We start from the raw sequence: 19604 nt of genomic DNA, 5'->3' as shown, positions 1-19604 counted from the left end.
GATGCTTGTTACAATTTCTATTCTCTTGAATTTGAAGAGACTTTGCCTGTGTCCTAATATATGGTCTATCTTTGAAAATGTCCCATGTGCACTGGAGAAGCATGAATATTCTGTAGCTTTGGGGTGAAATATTCTGAAGTTGTCAATTAAGTCCATCTGATCTAGTGAGTCATTTAGGATTGCTGTTTCTTTGCTGATTTTTTGTTTAGAGGATTTATCCAGTGGTGTCAGTGGGGTATTAAAGTCCCCTACTATGACTGTATTGCTATTGATCTTTCCCTTGATATCTTCCAGAAGCTGTTTTATGTATTTTGGTGCTCCTATATTGGGTGCATATATGTTTACCAGAATTATATCTTCTTGTTGAATTGCTCCCTTTAGTATTATGTAGTGGCCTTCCTTATCTCTTGTTATGGCCTTTACTTTGAGGTCTATTTCGTCAGATATAAGTATCGCAACCCCAGCTTTTTTCTCATTTCCATTTGCCTGAAAATTTTTTTTCCATCCCTTCACTCTTAGTCTGTGTGAATCCTTTGTTCTGAGGTGGGTCTCTTGCAGACAGCAAATATATGGGTCATGTTTTCTTATCCATTCAGCTACCCTGTGTCTTTTGATTGGAGCATTTAATCCATTTACATTTAATGTTATTATTGAAAAGTACTTGTTTGTGGTCATTTTTATTCTTAATGTTTGTGTTTCTTCTTGTCTTTCTGTTTCTTCTTTTTACAGCAGTCCCTTTAGCACTTCTTGCATTGCTGGTTTGGTGGTAATAAACTCTCTTAGCCCTTTTTTGTCTGTGAAGCTCCTGATTCCACCTTCAATTTTGAATGATAGCCTTGCTGAGTATCATATTCTTGGATTCATTCCCTTGCTTTGCATCACTTTGTATATTTCATTCCATTCCCTTCTTGCCTGGTGTGTTTCTGTTGAGAAGTCAGCTGATATTCTAATAGGAGATCCCTTGTAGGTAACTTTCTGTCTCTCTCTGGCAGCCTTTAAGATTCTTACTTTGTCGTTGGTGTTTGCCAATTTAATTATGATGTGTCTCGGTGTTGGTCTTTTGGGATTCATCTTGTTTGGCACTCTATGTGCTTCTTGGACTTGTGTAGTTTTTTTCTTGCCAGTATCAGGGAAGTTTTCTGTCATTCTTTCTTTTTTTAAATTATATATATATATATATATATATATATATATATATATATATATATATATTTTATTGATTTTTTACAGAGAGGAAGGGAGAGAGATAGAGAGTTAGAAACATCAATGAGAGAGAAACATCGATCAGCCGTCTCCTGCACACTTCCCACTGGGGATGTGCCTGCAACCATCTGTCATTATTTCTTCAAACAGGTTTTCTATTTCTTGCTTCTCCTCCTCTCCTTCTGGTATCCCTATTAAGTGAATGTTGTTTCGTTTTGCATTGTCCCAAAGCTCCTTAGGCTCTCCTCTTGCTTTTTAAGTTTTTTTTTCCAGTTGCTCCTATGTTTGTGTGTTTTTTCCTACCTTGTCTTCTAATTTACTGATGCGGTCCTCAGCCTCATCTAGTCTGCTGTTTAAGCCTTCCATTGTGTTCTTTATTGCAGCTATGTCGTTCTTCATTTCCTCTTGGTTCCTTTTCATGTTGGTGACATTCTCATTCAGCTCCTTATAATTCTCATTGATTTGTGTGCATTTGTCATCCAGCCATTTGAGCATCCTTATAACCATTACTTTGAATTCTTTCTCTGATAAGTTAGTAGCCTCAATTTCATTTAATTCCCTTTCTGGTGACTCCTCTTTTTCTTTCCTTTGTGGGTTGCTTTTTGTCTTCCTACCTTTTGCTGTAATGTTTTAATTGTAGTTCCGATTGCTTTGCTACCCAGTTTCTTTAGGGTGTGGTGCTACTGGTGTGATCTCTCAGGTCTCCTGGGCTTGGTAGTCTAGTGTAGCTCCCTACTTGGGCTATTTGAGTTCTCTTGATGTAGGTCTGTGAGCTGGAAAGGCGCAACTGAGGTGTCTAGAAGTCAGCAGCAGTGGAGGGGGTGTTCTAATTTTTGCTTATACCCTTGATTGAAATCACACATGCCCCGCAGGGACTCACAGTGGCACCCAGGAACTGTCTTTTGGGGTGGTGGGGCTCAGAAAGCCTGCATTCGGCAAAGTGTGACTGTGTTGTCCAGGGTTCTGTCGTTGTGGGGTGGGTAGACTCAGCTTTTGCTGCTGCCTTCGTAGTTGGATACACGCGATTCCAGCAGCAGCTCACCGAGGCACCTGTGGAGTGTTTGCCAGCAGGGTGTACTGACACACTCTGAAGGGCCCTGGCACTGAAGCCACTGGATTGCAGTGTCTGTGGGCAGGTGTCCCAGAAGAGGGAATTCAGTATTTCTACAGCCCAGCAGCGCACCTCTGTCTGTTTAAGTGCACGACCAGCAGGGCTCACAGCGGGGCCCCAGGGCTGCCTGTGGAGCGGTGGTCTTGGGAGACCTGCATGCTGAAAAAGCATGCACCTGTAGTGTCCAGAGTTCTGCAGCTGTGGGGTGGGGAAACTCAGATTTTGCTGGTGCACTTGTGGTGGATAGGCTTGTTTTCCCCATAGCGGCACACAGGAGCACCCTCAGTGAGTTTGCTAGCGCAGGCACACGGAAGCACGCTTTGGGCAGGTATCCAGGATGGGTGAATTCCGAATTTCTACTGCCCAGGGGAGTGCACCCCTATTAGTCCAAGATCAGACCCAGCAGAGGCTCACCACGGCTTCCCCAAAGTGCCCTGTGGATAGATGGGCTGAGGGGGAGTGAGCAACTGTGGTGGTGCAGTTCGCAGGTGCAGTTCCCCTGCACTGAGCTCTGATGCACTCTGTGGGGCCCTGGCGCTGAGGGGCCTTGGCGCTTAAGTTGTGCATCTGGGTGTGTGGGGGGCAGTTATTCAGGCAGAGGGAATTCAGAATTTCTACTGGGTGGCACTGATTTTGTGTCTGTACAAAATCACACCCAGCTTAGTCTCCCAGTGACTCCTAAGAGGAGTCTACGGAGTGGTGTGCCTCAGAGACCTGCGCGCTGGAGAGGGAGGGTGCGCACAGGCAATGTCAGAGGTCTGCCACTGGGGAGGGGGAGACTGCACTTACTGCTGCCTGCAGCGCATTGCTCCTTTGGCGCAGAGTCCCAGAGTCTGGGGGTGTGGCTGCAGGATTTTTGCCGGAGTGGCTGCAGGGTCATGGGCAGTCTCCAAGGCCTGTCTGGGTGGTGCGGCTGCTGAGTTCCTAGAGGAGGCCACTCTCCCCTTTAAGATGGTGTGGGCTCCGTGCCTGGGTCCCGCAGTCTGGGGAGAGCTGCAGCGGTGGTAGTCTCTCCATGTCCCAGAGAGCCTGGTCTGTCAGCTTCTGCCACTCCTGCCGGATTTAACTATCCCTTACTCACTCACACACCACACACTCTCCATTCATCCTCTCACTCACTCACTTCCTATCCCTCACCTCCATCCTGCCAGCCGCCATCTTATCCCTATATCTGCATCTATTGATATGGTTACGAGATTTTTGTCTTTCAATGTGTTTCTTGATTTGCTAATATTGTATCAGCCTTGCATCCCTGGAATGAATCCCAATTGCTCCTGGTGTAGGATCTTTTTAATATATTGCTGGATCCAATTTGCTAATATTTTATTGAGGATTTTAGCATCTATGTTCATCAGAAATATTGGCCTGTAATTCTCTTTCTTGGTAGTATCTTTATCTGGTTTTGAAATTAAGGTAATGCTGGCCTCATAAAAAGAGCTTGGAAGTGTTCCTTCCTCTTGGATTTTCTGAAATAGTTTGAGGAGTATAGGTGTTAGTTCTTCTTTGAATGTTTGATAAAACTCCCCTGTGAAGCTGTCCAGACCTGGGCTTTTGTTTGCCAAGAGGTTGTTTTTGTTTGTTTGTTTGTTTGTTTTTAATATATTTCATTGATTTTTTTTACAGAGAGGAAGGGAGAGGGATAGAGAGTTAGAAACATTGATCAGCTGCCTCTTGCACACACCCCACTGGGGATGTGCCCGCAACCAAGGTACATGCCCTTGACCAGAATTGAACCTGGGACCCTTCAGTCCGCAGGCCGATGCTCTATCCACTGAGCCAAACCGGTTAGGACCGTGGTCAGCAAACTGTGGCTCGCGAGCCACATGCGGCTCTTTGGCCCCTTCAGTGTGGCTTTTCCACAAAATACCACGTGCAGGTGCGCACGTACAGTGCGATTGAAACTTCGTGGCCCATGTGCAGAAGTCAGTATTTTGTGGAAGAGCCACACTGAAGGGGCCAAAGAGCCGCATGTGGCTCTCGAGCTGCGGTTTGCTGAGCCGCAGTTTGCCGACCACTGGGTTAGGGCATTGCTGAGAGGTTTTTGAATACTGCTTCCACTTTATCAGTTGTTATTGGCCTATTCTGGATTTCTGATTCTTCCTGATTCTGTTTTGGGATATTGTATTTTTCTAGGAATTTGTGCATTTGACTCAGGTTATCCAGCTTGTTGGCATATACTTGTTCATAGTATTTCCTTAGAATCCTTTACATTTCTGTATGTCAGTGGTTCCTTCTCCGCTTATATTTCTGATTTTATTTATTTGGGTCCTCTCTTTTTGTTTCTTGGTGAGTGTGGCTACCAGTTCATAAATCTTGTTTATCCTTTCAAAAAAACAGCTCTTGGTTTCATTGATCTTTTGTACTATGTTTTTTCTTAGCCTCTATGTCATTTATTTCCGCTCTAATCTTTATTATTTCCTCCCTTCTAATTCATGGGCTTTTCTTGTTGTTCCCTTTGTAGTTTATAAGTTGTAGGGTTAAATAGTTTATTGATAATTTTTCTTGTTTTTTGAGGTAGCCCTGTAGTGCTATGAACTTCCAACTCAGGACTGCTTTCATTGTGTCCCATGGATTTTGTTTTGTTTTCATTTTAATTTGTTTCCAGAATGTTTTTTATTTCTTCTTTGACCTCTTTGGTAACCAATTCATTGTTTAATAGAATGCTATTTAGCCTCCATGTGTTTGATTATTTTTTATTGTTTTTACTAGAAGCTCAGTGCATGAAATTTGTGCATGGGTTGGGTCCCTAGGCCTGGCCAGCAATCAGGATTGATCAGGTTCCCCGCCTCCCTGCCTCCCTGCCTCCCTGCGTCCTCCTTCCCTCATTTCCTATGTGCTGCCAATGCACAGTGCCCCGCCTCCCAGCCTTCTCCTTCCCTTGCTGCCTGCAGGCCACCACTGCACAGTTCATCACCTCCCTCCCTCCTCCTTGCTCGCTTCCCGCAATCACCACTGCATGGTTCCTTGCATCCCCACTTCCCCACCTCCTCCTTCTCTCACCACTCCTGTCTGCTGCCACCCACCCCCCTGGTTCCCCATCCCAGCCCAAGGCTTGGCCCCAATTGGGCAATCAGGACCTGCCGGCTGTGGGGAGGCACCAGGAGGTTAGCTGGAAGGCTCCAATTGGCCATGGGGAAGGGCCAACCACCACTGGTGGGTTGGCAGCAGGCCAATCAGGTCCTGCCAGCTGGTGGGAGAAAAGGAGGGAGGGACCCAGGAGATTGGCTGCTGGCCACAAGGATGGCGTGTTCCCTTGGCCACCCTGGGAAAGGAGCCACGTCCACCACCACCTACCCCAAGTTCTCCATCCCAGCCTGGGCACAAGCCCCTGATTGAGCAATCGGAGCCTGAAAGCTAGGGGGAGGGACTGGGAGTTTGGCCAGCAGGCCCCATTGGCAATCAGGGTCTGCGGGCTGGGGGCAGCTCCTGCGTTGAGAATCTGCCCCCTGGTGGTCAGTGCACATCATAGCAACTGGTCGTTCCAGTCGTTTGGTCATTCCGGTTGTTCCATTGTTACAGTCGCTTAGGCTTTTATATATATAGATGTTAATTTATTTATAATTTATGCCATTGTAATCTGAGAAGATACTTGATATAATTTCCATCTTCTTGAATTTTTAGAGACTTAATCTGTGCCCTAATATGTCATTTATCTTTGAAAATGTCCCAGGTGCACTTGAGAAGAATGTATATTTGTAGCTTTGGGGTGAAATGTTCTCAAGAGGTCAATTAAATTCATCTGATCTAGTGAGTTGTTTAGGATTACTGGGTCTTTTTTTGCTGATTTTTTTTGTCTAGAGGAGTTATGCAGTGATGTCAATGGGGTATTAAAGTCTTCTATATGAATGTATTGCTGTCAATCTCTTCCTTAATATCTTCCAGATGCTTTTTTATGTATTTGGGTGCTCCTGTATTGGATTTCATATATGTTTACCAGAGTTAAATCCTCTTGTTGAATCAATCCCTTTAGTATTATGAAGTGGCCTTCCTTTTCTCTTATAATGTCCTCCACTTTGAGGTCAATTTTGTGAGATATAAATGTTGTTATCCCAGCTTTTTTTAAAATTTCCATTTATCTGAAAAATTTTTAGCATCCCTTCACTTTCAGTCTGTGTGAGTCATTTGTTCTGAGATGGATCTCTTGTAGACAGCATATACATGGATCATGTTTTCTTATCCATTCAGCTATGCTATGTCTTTTGATTGGAGTATTTCATCCATTTACCTTTAGGTAATTATTGATAGGCACTTTTTTGTCATTTTTATTTTTTATGCCTGTGTTCCTTGTTTCCTTTCTATTTCTTCTTTTTACAACAGTCCCTTTAGCATTTCTTGCATTGCTGGCTTGGTAGTAGTAAACTCCCTTAGATTTTTGTTTGTTTGTTTGTTTGTTTGTTTTTATCTGGTAAGCTCCTGATTTCACCTTCAATTTTGAATGATAGCTTTGCTGGATAGAGTATTCTTGGATTCAGTCCCTTGCTTTGCATCACTCTGTATACTTCATTCCCTTCACTTCTGACCTGATGTGTTTCTGTTGAGAAATCAGTTGATAGTCTAATGGGAGATCTCTAGTAAGTAACTTTGTCTTTCTCTGGCAGCCTTTAAGATTCCTATATTGTCATTGATATTTGACAATTTAATTATGATTTGTCTTGGTGTTGGTCTTTTTGGGTTCATCTTGTTTGGGACTCTGTGTGCTTATTGAACTTGTGTGACCTTTTTCTTCCCAAAGTCAGGGAAGTTTTCTGTCATTATTTCTTTAAACAGGTTTTCTATTCCTTGCTCAGCTTCCATTCCTTGTCACCCCTATTATGTGAATGTTGTTTCATTTTACATTGTCCCAAAGCTCCCATAGACTCTCCTCCTCATTTTCAAGTTTTTTTTTTTTCCAGTTGCTGCTCTGCTTGGATGTTTTTTCTACCTTGTCTTCTAACTTGCTGAATTGGTCCTCAGCTTTTTCTAGTCTACTGTTGAAACCTTCCATGTGTTCTTTATTGGAGATATGCCATTCTTAATTTCATATTGATTCTTACACATGTTGGTGAATTTCTCATCCGACCTTTTGAGCATCCTTATAACCATTATTCTGAATTCTTTCTCTGACAAATTGCTTGCCTCTATTTCATTTCTTTCCTTTTCTGGTGATTCCTCCTTTCCTTTCACATGGGGGCTGTTTCTTTATCTTTGTATTGTTGCTATTCCTTCGTGATTGTTTCTATATACAAGATCAAACTTCTATGCCACCAAGATTTTTTGAATTTGTCTTTTGTAGTAGTCATTTTGTGGGAACCAGTGGTGTAGTCTCTCAGGCCTTCTGGTTTGGGTATTCTAGGGATGCACTCTACTTGAGATATTTGGGTTCTCTTGATGTAGTTGGGTCTTGAATGTTATTTTCCCATTCTTGGATGGAGTCTCCTCTCCGGGTGCCTGTTTATATGGCTTGTTCTCTACCATGTCGTGCCAACCATTGCGGAGGTGTTGACTGAGCAGCACAAGATACAACATGAGCCGTAACTGGTTTGGCTCAGTGGATAGAGCGTCAGCCTGCAGACTCAAGGGTCCCAGGTTCAATTCCGGTCAAGGGCATGTACCTTGGTTGCGGGCACATCCCCAGAAGGGGGTGTGCAGGAGGCAACTGATTGATGTTACTCTCTCATCGATGTTTCTAACTCTCTATCCCTCTTCCTTCCTCTCTGTAAAAAGTCAATAAAATATATTTTTAAAAAAATACAACATGATAAGACATGGCACAAAAGGAACAGAACACAAATGTACACAAGACACCTATAACCCCAATAAAAGTGACCACCAGAGAAAAGAGAATTATGAGAGAGAAAAGAGAACAAATAGATATCGAGAAAAGAAAAAAATGTAAAGAACAAACAAACAAAAGAATATGGGCGAAAACACCATAAAACAAACAAATAAACCAAATACTGCAAACAAAAACAAATAGAAAAAGAGGGGGCAGAATTTGTAGAGACAGAGCTTTAAATACAGAAAATAAGGTTAAGGAATTGTATGACTAGGGGAAGGACTGTGGTTTAGTATAGAGGAGGTAGAAAGAGAATGAGTGGATAAAAATTAAAAATAAAATTAAAACAATTATTTTTTAAAGGAGAATAGAAGGGAAAGCAGATAGGCTTGACTTTAGGAAGCGAAACTAATTTAAAAATTAGGAAAAGAATAGAGCAAGAGACGAAGAATAGAAAAAAATTGAGTAGCAAAGAAAGAGAAAAGAGAAGGGAGCATGGAGTAGGAGCAGGGAAGAAAAAATTAGATATATTAATATGCCAACAGAGACTACAATAAAAGAACATATCAATAAGTCAGATCAAGAAGTGCCGGGAGCTGGTCCATCCTTGCTGTTTCAAGGGACTTGGCATATATGGCATACTGTTCTTAATATGTTTGCTCACCTTCTTGGCGCTTTGTGTTTTAACCAAGGTCACCTCTCCGAGAAAGGTTGTTTCCCCAGGTAGGGATTTCCCCCTGAAGTTAGGGGGGGAATAAAACCCCTTAACTGCCAGGCGGGTAGTTAATCACTTTAACTACGAACAATCATGCTTAAGCTACATAATCTTTACTCCCTGGAATGGAGATAAGAAACGCCCTAACCTTTGGAATACAGATTGATAGGATTGGAATCAACTGGTCTAAATACAGATGTAACAAGACAACAGGACTCAGAACCTAGACACAGAACCTACACAGAACCTAGAGACAGAAGAACTTCGCTGGAGAGAACATGGCAAAAGATCCTGGACAGAAACTGGAGACAGAACCTAGAGACAGAACCTAGCGAGAGAACATGGCAAAAGATCCTGGACAGAAACTGGAGACAGAACCTAGAGACAGAACCTAGCGAGAGAACATGGCAAAAGATCCTGAACAGAAACTGGCAACAGAACCTAGAGACAGAAGAACTTCGCTGGAGAGAACATGGCAAAAGATCCTGGACAGAAACTGGCCACAGAACCTAGAAACAGAACCTAGCGAGAGAACCTGGCTGAAGAACCGAGAGACAGAACCTGGCGACCGAACCTGGCTAGAGAACCTGGATAGAACCTGGCAAGAGAACCTGACTAGAACCTGGCAACAGAACTTCGCTGGAGATCCTGAACAGAACTTGGCTGGAGATCCTGGCTAGAGATCCTGGCTAGGCTGCTGATCAACTGAACGCTGTCTCCGTGTTATTCCTTCTTCGCCGACTCCATCTACACCTTTGGGGACCCCTGGACCTGCTGGGGTTGGACCCCAGCAAAGAAGATCAATTTTTAGCAAGGGGTAAAAAGAAAGGAAAGAGAAAAACTAAAGCAGGGACAGGAGAAGAAAAACACAGGATGAAAAAAGGAGAAGCAAGGAAGAAAAAGGTGAAAAAAGAAGAAAACATAATAAGAAAACAAAATAACAATCCTATATAATAAAAGGCTAATATGCAAAGTGTCCTCTTGACCGGGAGTTCCTGCTGGGAGTTTGACCAGGGGGCAGGGTTGGCCAGCCAACCACCCATGGCCCCTCCCTGTGGCTGGCCCTGCCCCCGATCACTCCCCCATCAGGCATCAGGCCAGCCGCCAACCACCCATGACCACTCCCCCTGCTGGCCCCACCCTGATAGGCCCCCCCACCTCAATTGGGGGTGGGGCTGGCCAGCCAACCTCCAGTGTCTCCTCCCCCTGGCCAGCTTGGCCCAATTGGCCCCAATCGGGGTGGGCCATCCAGACCCCACCCATGCATGAATTCTTGTAAAATATAAAATAGAATTAAGAAAAAATAATACTAAAATATTTTTAAAAAATATTAAAAAGTGAAGTGTCATTTGCTTCAGCCAAGTTTTAATGCCCCATGGGGGCTGGTTTAGGACCCCACTCTTCTGTTCTGTCTTCCAATTCTGGGCTTCCTGTTAGGTACTTAGGTGCTGACCACTGTCAGGCACTGTTTTTGGCATTTAGCACCCCGTCGAAGCTGGGCTGGGGCAGGGGGCCTGAGGCTGCACCAACCGCCTGGTGGGGCTCGGCAGGGGACCCCAGGCCACGTCCCCCTGCAGGGCTTGACGGGGGTCCTGAGGCTGCGCCCCCCCACCCGGTGGGGCTTGACAAGGGTGGGGTCGGCCAATTCTGGATCTGGCCCAATGGGGGTGGGGCCATCTGGGTCTGGGTCTCGTAGGATTTTGAGGTGCCACGGGTGGGTGGGGACTTGACTCGGTCCCGCGGTGCACCCCAGACTCTGACAGGAGGAAGATTTTCATATACATTTTACTAATTTTCTTTCATCTCTGACACTTCTATTATAGAGAAAGGGCAAATAGCAATATTAAAATATTTCCTCTAATTAATCCCCTTTTCCTGTGCACGAATATATATTGACCTGAAGTATATATGTATTATTGATTTCAGAAAGGAAAGAAGAGGGAAAGACATAGGAACATCAATGCTGAGAGAGAATCATCCATTGGCTGCCTCCTGCACACCCCCTACTGGGAATCGAACCAGCAACCAGGGCATATGCTCTGACTAGGAATTGAACTGTAACTCCTGGTTCATAGGTTGATGCTCAACCACTGAGCGACACTGGCTGGATTAGAATGTGTTTCTTACCGAAACTTCTGACTTAGGTCGTTAAATGTACACAGCCTCCATAGAACTCAGCAAATGCAGCACAAAGACTCAGGACACCCTTGCCTAGGGAACCAGGGTGTGTTACAACACAAAGTCAGAAGAGAAACTCCTGGTGGGGTGCTTCACAGCTGGGAAATCCAGCTCACAAGGCCAGTGGTGGTGACCGGCTTGCATAGTCAGGGTGGAGCCATCCCAAATTGGTTTCAGATGTTCACAGTGATGGTGACTCACCACTTACCAGAAGAGTATGAAAAAGTTTATTACTCACAGGCTGAGGTTTTTGAGGAGAGTACGGTGGATATTAGAGTAGTTCCCAAAATGACTGAGAGCACAGGCAAAAGGGACTCGCTTGTGGTGTTCATGGTGACTACTGGGTGCTGTTGGTTGGAGCCTGCTGACACTAATGGGAACTTGCTTGATTGGACATCTCCCCTGCAACCAAGGGTGGAGCACCTGGACTTTCTTGTCAGTTTTCCCAGGTGTAAGGTCAGAGAGGAGAGAAGGGTGCATCCTAAAAGCTTTCAATATTCAAACATCAAAACTGGGATCAGGACCTTTATTATAAGTATCCCTTTCAATAACAAGAGAAGGAACTAAGCACATACCAAATTTCTTCCAAATTGTTCATCACTAGACTCTGATGATACTGATTGTAAGAGGTTCTGAAGAAGATGCACTGGAGAAATAAGGCATACGTTTTTCTGTAAATGTATCAGTGATTCCATACATGTATGACCAGTTATTCAAATTATAAAATGAAACCTCTCCCAACTCAAAGTCCAGGAAAATGCCAATCTTCTGCTGTCCTATAGGGCCAGGGCCACATGTACGATGCCAGAGCGGATATTGCCAGCATCCACAGATTGTGGATGGCGATATGAGAGTATTTCTGGGGAAAGATGATTTACACACACCTAAGAAATATTCACCTCTGCCTCCTATTTTTACCACCCAAAAATGCCTGCCAGCATAAAATCCTTCAGAACTCAGGACAGCCGGGTTAGTAAGTACCTGGGGATCAGGCAGACCATCTGGTGTCCTATGTGTCACACTTTTTCTATCTTTTGAGATAGTGAAACTTGGATGGGCAGTTTCAAGATCCGGTGTCAAATCTACCTGAAACATGCTGATCATTTTATGCAGGCCCAAATAATGGGGGGGGGGGGAAGGGTGAAAATCCCCTTTAATTCACATGAAAACACTTCTGGGGTCTCCAGGTTTTCATAATTGTTGTGTATACTTTCAATGTCTGTCTGCAAATATTTCTCTTCTATTTAACTTAACAGATTGTTTAGTCTGAACATATGGTATGAAATTTGCCTTCCATTTTTAATTAGTTTTTTCTCAACATCATTATCTTCGGTTAGTAGATTGTTATCAATATCATCTGGTTCTATTTCTAAGAAACTCTTAAGTTCTTTACATTCATAGTCCAATTCCTCCCTCCATTTTCCCCTATATTTCTCTTCACTTGCCAAGTATCATTGGTTTTCATATACTGTTTCAGCATTTTCAAGGTGATTAGTGAGGGCCTCAATGTGCACTTTGAGCTTTCTCCTGTGACTGGCTGCAGCTTCCTCAATGGGTGTCAGGGGCTGATCCTGGTGGTCGGATGAGACCCTGCACTGGGGACACAACAGCTCCAGGTCCTTCTCGGTTCTGATCCATTGGTCTATATGCCTGTTCATGTGCCAGTACCAGGCTGTTTTGGTTATAATGGCTTTGTAATACAGTTTGATATCTTGTATTGTGATTCCTCCTACTTCATTCTTCTTTCTCAAGATTGCTGCAGCTATTCGGGGTCTCTTATGGTTCCATTTAAATTTTTGGAGTATCTGTTCTAGTTCTGTGAAGTATACTATTGGTATAATAGTATACTTTATATAAAAATTCTTTATTGTTGAAAGTTTTACATATGTCTCCTTTTCTCCCGATTAACTTCCCCCACCCTCTCCTGCCCTCCAGCACATGCCTCCACCCCCCTATTGTCTGTGTCCATTGGTCATGCTCAGATGCATGGATACAAGTCCTTTGGTTGATCTCTTACCCCCTCCCCCCAGATCCTCACCTGCCCTCCGTCTGAGGTTTGACAGTCTGTTCGATGCTTCTGTGTCTCTGGATCTATTTTTGTTCATCAGTTTACTAGTATGTTGTTCATTATATCCCACAAATGAGTGAGATCATGTGGTATTTATCTTTCTCTGACTGGCTTATTTCACTTAGGATAATGCTCTCCAGGTCTATCTATGTCGTTGCAAATAGTAAGAGTTCTTTCTTTTTTACAGCAGCATAGTATTCCATTGTGTAGATGTACCACTGTCTTTTAATCTACTCATCTGCTGATGGGCACTTTGGCTGTTTCCAAATCTTAGCTATTGTAAATTGTGCTGCTATGAACATAGGGGTGCATATATTCATTCTGATTGATGTTCCTGATTTCTTGGGATATCTTCCTAGAAGTGGGATCACTGGGTCAAATGGGAGTTCCATTTTTAGTTTTTTGAGGAAACTCCATACTGTTTTCCACAGTGGCCGCACCAGTCTGCATTCCCACCAGCAGTGAAAAAGGGTTCCTTTTTCTCCACATCCTCGCCAGCACTTGTCATTGGTTGATTTGTTGATGATAGTCATTCTAACAGGTGTAAGATGGTACCTCATTGTACCATTGGTATTTTTATGTTTATTTATTAAAATAAATTTTAATGTTCAGATTATTACAGTTGTTCCTCTTTTCCCCTCATAGTTCCCCTCCACCCGGTTCCAACCCCACCCCCTGCCCTTGTCCTCATCATAGGTGTATGATTTTCAGCCAGACTCTTCCCGCACCCCCCACACTCCCTTCCCATGGAGAATTGTCAGTCCACTCCCTTTCTATAACCCTGATTCTATTCTATTCACCAGTTATTCTGTTCATCAGATTTTTTATTCACTTGATTTTTAGATTCACTTGTTGATAGATATGTATTTGTTGTCACTTTGTTGTTCATAACTTTTTTAAAAAATATATTTTATTGATTTTTTACAGAGAGAAAGGGAGAAGGATAGAGAGTTAGAAACATCAATGAGAGAGAAACATCGATCAGCTGCCTCCTGCACACCTCCTACTGGGGATGTGTCTGCAACCAAGGTACATGCCCTTGACCGGAATCGAACCTGGGACCTTTCAGTCCCCAGGCCGATGCTCTATCCACTGAGCCAAACCAATTAGAGCTGTTCATAACTTTTATCTTTACCTTTTTGTTCTTCTTCCTCTTCTTAAAGAATACTCTTCAGCATTTCATCTAATACTGGTTTGGTGGTGATGAACTAACTCCTTTAGCTTTTTCTTATCTGTGAAGCTCTTTTTCTGACCTTCAATTCTAAATGATAGCTTTGCTGGGTAGAGTAATCTTGGTTGTAGGTTCTTTGTATTCATCACTTTGAATATTTCTTGCCACTCCCTTCTGGCCTGCATAGTTTCTGTTGAGAAATCAGCTGACAGTCGTATGGATACTCCCTTGTAGGTAACTAACTGTTTTTCTCTTGCTGCTTTTAAGATTCTCTCTTTGTCTTTTGCCCTTGGCATTTTAATTGTGATGTGTCTTGGTGTGGTCCTCTTTGGATTCTTTTTGTTTGGGGTTCTCTGTGCTTCTTGGACTTGTAAGTCTATTTCTTTCACCAGGTAGGGTAAGTTTTCTGTCATTATTTCTTCAAATAGGTTTTCAATATCTTGCTCTCTCTCTTCTTCTGGCACCCCTATAATTCGGATGTTGGTACAGTTGAAGTTGTCCCAAAGGCTCCTTGCACTATCTCCCTATTTTTGTATTCTTTTTTCCTTTAGCTTTTCTGGTTGGGTGTTTTTTGCTTCTTCATATTTCAAATCTTTGACTTGATTCTTGGGATCCTCTAGTCTGCTGTTGGATCTCTGTGTAGTATTCCTTATTTCAGTCAGTGTATTCTTAATTTCTAATTGGTCCTTTTTCATATCCTTGAGGGTCTCACTATATTTCTCGGTGGTTTCTAGAAGATTCTTGAGTAGCCTTATAACCCTAGTTTTGAACACTATATCCAGTAGTTTGCTTTCCTCCATTTCTTTCATTTGTGACCTGTTTCTTTGTCTCTGCATTTTGGCTGCTTCCCTGTGTTGATAGAGTGGCTTTGTGTGCTAGGTGTCCTATAGGGCCCAGTGGCTCAGCCTCCCTAATTACCTGAGGTGGACACTCTTGGTGCACCCCTTTGTGGGCTGTGTACACAGTCTTGTAGTAGTTAAGCCTTGATTGCTGTTGGTATTACTGATAGGAATTGACCTCCAGGTCAATTGTCTGTGAGGACCAGTTGTGTCTACAATGGGAGAACTTCTGTGCTGGAGACACCCTTATGGGGCAGGACTTGCTTCAGTGGGGCTTTGGGTACTCACTGAGTCTGCCCCCTGAGTGTGTCTCTTATGGATGTGAAGAGTTGTAATCTGGATGGTCTCACTCTGACCACTGGGTAGACTGCCTCTTGGATCTCCAAGGGGGTGCAAAGTCACCCACTGCCTGAGGCCACCCAGCAGGAGCTACAGAGAGATCTGCAGATCCCTCCTCTTTGTTTGGGTTTGGAGGTGCCCAGATGAGGTGCAGCTGTGAAGTAATGCAGGCTGCTGATGAGCCTTAGGCCTTCTTTTGGAAGCTCTGGGTTTCTCTGACCTAGCTGCAGTTTGACAGGTTTTTAGGCAGAGAAAGTTCAGGCCTTTAGTATGCAAAAGCCTCTGTGCACAGCTTGAGTGGGGTTGTATTGAGTGGGGCGTGGTCTCAGAGAGTCACGGGGCGGTGCAAACAGCAATGGTTGCTGTTGGCCCTGCCCAAATAGGTCCCTGGGTCTCTATATCTCTCCCCCCTTGCAGGAACAATGAACACTGCAAGCACTTCTGCGAGAAAGCCGCCCTCACATTCTGGCCCAATACCATACAGTACAGTTTCTCTTCGTATAAGTCTGAGTCCCCAGATTCTCACCCAGAACTGGATTTCAGAACAGTCGGGAGCTTGTATCTCCCTCCCGGTTGAAAAAGACAACGTCATACGAGCTTCCAGCCCCTTTTGCGGTTGCCTCCGTACCTCCACACTTCCACAGCTCTGCACCTCCTACCGGACTCAATGCACTTTTCTTTTTCCTTCTAGTTGTAGAATTTCCACTCAGCCAGCCTTCCTGTGGTTCTGGATGCTATTCCTTTTGTCTTTTAGTTGTAGTTTTAATGTGGTTGTACACAGCAGCAAGTTCAGGTGTTTACCTATGCTGCCATCTTAGTTGTCTCCTCTGTATCATTGGTATTTTTAATAGGGATTGTGTTGAATCTGTAGCTTGCTTTGTGTAGTATGGATATTTTAATGATATTAATTCTTCCAATCCATGAACATGGTATACATTTCCATATCTTTGTATCTTCTATTCTTTTTTCAATGTCCTATAGTTTTCTAATTACAGGCCTTTTACCTCTTTGGTTAAGCTTATTCCTAGGTATCTTTATTTTTCTTTTTTTGCAATGGTAAATGGGATTGCTTTTTTAGGTTCTCTTTTGAGAGCTCATTACTGGTGTATAAAAATGCCACCAAATTGTGAACGTTGATTTGGTATCCTGCTACCTTGCCAAATTCATTCATTAAGCCTAGTAGTTTCCTGGTGGAATCTTTTCAGTTTTCTATGTACAATATCATGTCATCTAAAAATAATGACAGTTTTACTTCCTCCTTTCCAATTTGGATGCCTTTTATCTCTTCTTCTTGTCTGATTGCTGTACCTCGGACTTCCAGTGCTATCTATCTATATAAAGGCCTAAATGACCATTTGACCGTTTGACCATTTGACCATTCAACCATTCAGCAGGTAGCTAAGATGCACAATGATCACCAGGGGGCAGACGCTCCAACTAGTAGGTTAGGTTGCTGCTGGGGCCCTGTCAGCCCTGAATCTTGTTCACCCACACCCTGGACCCAGAGAGGAGGGAGGAGGGAGCCTGATTCCTCGTGGAATCAGCAGTGGGTTAGCTTGCTGCTGGGGCCCTGTTGGCCCCAAATCTGGTTCACCCCGAATCAGATTCCCTTTCAATCTAGTATTGAATAATGCCGGGACTCTAGTATTGAATAATGCCGGCAACCAATTCCAGCATGACAGCAGGGCTGCATCTGGGAATGTCTGAGGGCATTTCCCAAACCTGAAAAGGGATTATTGCTTGGCTACCAGACAGTTCAGGGCATCTTAATCTACATGTTATTGCCTCCTACTGGCCAAACACCTGAACAGCCATAGGCTAATTCCCCCATTCTGACAACGCTTGTGTATACCCTTTGAAGTTTATATCTCTGCCTCACCTCAGGACAAGTTGTGTTAATAAAAAGCATGGGGTCCTGCGACGAGGAGACCTGAGACCTTAGACAATAGAAACTTAGAACTTAGATCTTAGCTCCTTCAGCTAAGCTCCTCTGACCCCCAACTGCCTTTCAAAATTATGCTTCATCTTTGGACTCTTATTTAATCTATGCACAGCCTTCTCCAGATTGCTGAACCCTTCTTGATGCTGGGACAAGAACCCCGGCAGAATAAGACTGGTGAAAGCGGGCATCCTTGTCTTCTTCCTGTTTTTAAGAAAAACACTTTTAGGTTTTGCCCACTGAGTATTATGTTGGTTGTAGGTTTGTCATATATGGCCATTATTATGTTGAGGTATGATCCCTTTATTCCCACGCGACTAACTTTCTATCAAAAAAGCATTCTGGATTTTGTTGAATGCTTTTTCTGCATCTATTGATAAATCATGTGGTTTTTACCTTTCAATTTGTTTATGTGATGTACCACATTTATTGATATGTGTATAATGTACCACATTTATTGGTTTGTGTATAATGTACCAGCCTTGCATCCCTGGTATAAATCCCACCTGATCATGGTGTGTGATCTTTTTAATATATTGCCGGATGTGATTTGCTAATATTTTTATTGAGGGTTTTAGCATGTGTGTTCATCAGGGGTTTTGGCCTGTAATTTTCTTTCTTTGTAGTGTCTTTATCTGATTTTTGGAATTAGGAAAATGCTGGCTTCATAAAAAGAGCTTGGAAGTGCTTCTTCCTCTTGAATTTTTTGGAATAGTTTGAGGAGGATAGGTGTTAGTTCTTCTTTGAATGTTTGGTAAAATTAACCTGTAAATCTATCCAGTCCAGGACTTTTTTTTTTTTCCTGGAAGTTTTTAAATTATTTCTTCTATTTCATCAGTTGTTATTGGCCTACTCGGGTTTTCTGATTTTTCTTGATTGAATTTTGGAAGATTGTATGTTTCTAGGAATTTTTCCATTTCACCCAGTTTGTCCAGCTTGTTGGCATATAGTTGTTCATAGTGCTTGCTTACAATCCTTCACATTTCTGTGGTGTCTGTTGTTATATTGCTTCTTTCATTTCTGATTTTATTTATTTGGGTCCTCTCTCTTTGTTTCTTGATGAGTCTGGCTAGGGGTTCATCAGTCTTGTTTATCTTTTCAAAGAACAAGTTCTTGGATTTATTGATCTCTTGTATTTTTTTTTTCTTTAAATCTCTATGCCACTTATTTTTGCTCTAATTTTTATTATTTCCTTCCTGCTACTTCCTCTGAGCTTTTCTTGCTGTTCTCTTTCTAGTTTATTTAGTTTTAGGATTATTATTAGATAGTTTATTAGTCCTTTTTCTTGTTTCTTGAGGTAGGCCTGCAGTACTATGAACTTCCCTCTTAGGACTCCTTTTGCCATGTCCCATAGGCTTTGGATGGTTGTGTGTTCATTTTCATTTGTTCCCAGGAAATTTTTAATATCTTGCTTGATCTCATTGGTAACCCATTCATTGTTTAATTACCTGATATGTAGCCTCCATGTATTTGAGTGTTTTTGATTTTTTTTTTGTAGTTGATTTCTAACTTCTTGCCATTGAGACCTGAGAAGATGCTTGGTAATGTATTAATCTTTTTGAGCCTGTAGAGATTTGTTCTGTGCCCTAACATGTGGTCTATCTTTGAGAATGTTCCATGTGCACTTGAGAAAAATGCATATTCTGTTGCTTTAGGGTGAAATGTTCTATAAATATCCATCTGGTCTAGTGTGTCATTTCAGGCCTCTGTTCCTTGTTAGTTTTTTTGTCTGGAAGATCTATCCAGTGAAGTCAGTGTGGTGTTAAAGTCCCCCACTGTGACTGTATTGTTGTCAATCTCTTCCCCCAAGTCCATCAAGAGTTTCTTAATGTACTTAGCTGCTCCTATAGTGGGTGCATATATGTTTACAGGGGTTATATTTTCTTATTGAATTATTCTCTTTAGTGTTATAAAGTGGCCTCCTTTGTCTCTTACGGCTTTTGTTTTGAAGTCTTATTTTGTCTGATATGAGTATTGTTACTCCAGCTTTTTTCCCCTTTCCATTTGCATGGAATATATTTTTCCATCCTTCACTCTCAGTCTGTGTATATCTTTAGTTCTGAGGTGGGTCTCTTGTAGACAGCATATATATGGGTAATGTTTTCTTATCCATTCAGTCACCTTGTCTTTTGACTGGAGCATTTAATCCATTTACATTTAAGGTTATTTTTATAGGTATTCATTTATTTTTAATTTATTTTTATTTTTATTGCTTTCAGAGAAGAAGGGAAAGGGAGGGGTGAGATAGAAACATCAGTGATGAGAGAGAATCATGGGTCAGCTGCC

General features: G+C 42.7%; 1 pseudogene across 1 annotated transcript; it reads right to left on the bottom strand.

The window, feature by feature from the left end:
* Positions 1 to 11562: 11562 nt before the first annotated feature.
* Positions 11563 to 12620, bottom strand: LOC308523657 (tripartite motif-containing protein 60-like; annotated as a pseudogene). The gene has a single exon. The product of its transcript is annotated as a tripartite motif-containing protein 60-like (transcript).
* Between the last annotated feature and the right edge of the window lie 6984 nt (positions 12621 to 19604).

The sequence above is a fragment of the Myotis nattereri genome (assembly GCF_964212035.1).
Source record: "Myotis nattereri genome assembly, chromosome: 8".
Lineage (NCBI taxonomy): Eukaryota > Metazoa > Chordata > Mammalia > Chiroptera > Vespertilionidae > Myotis > Myotis nattereri.
The sequence above is the reverse complement of the archived record's forward strand: the minus strand, read 5'-3'. Positions and strand labels throughout refer to the sequence as shown.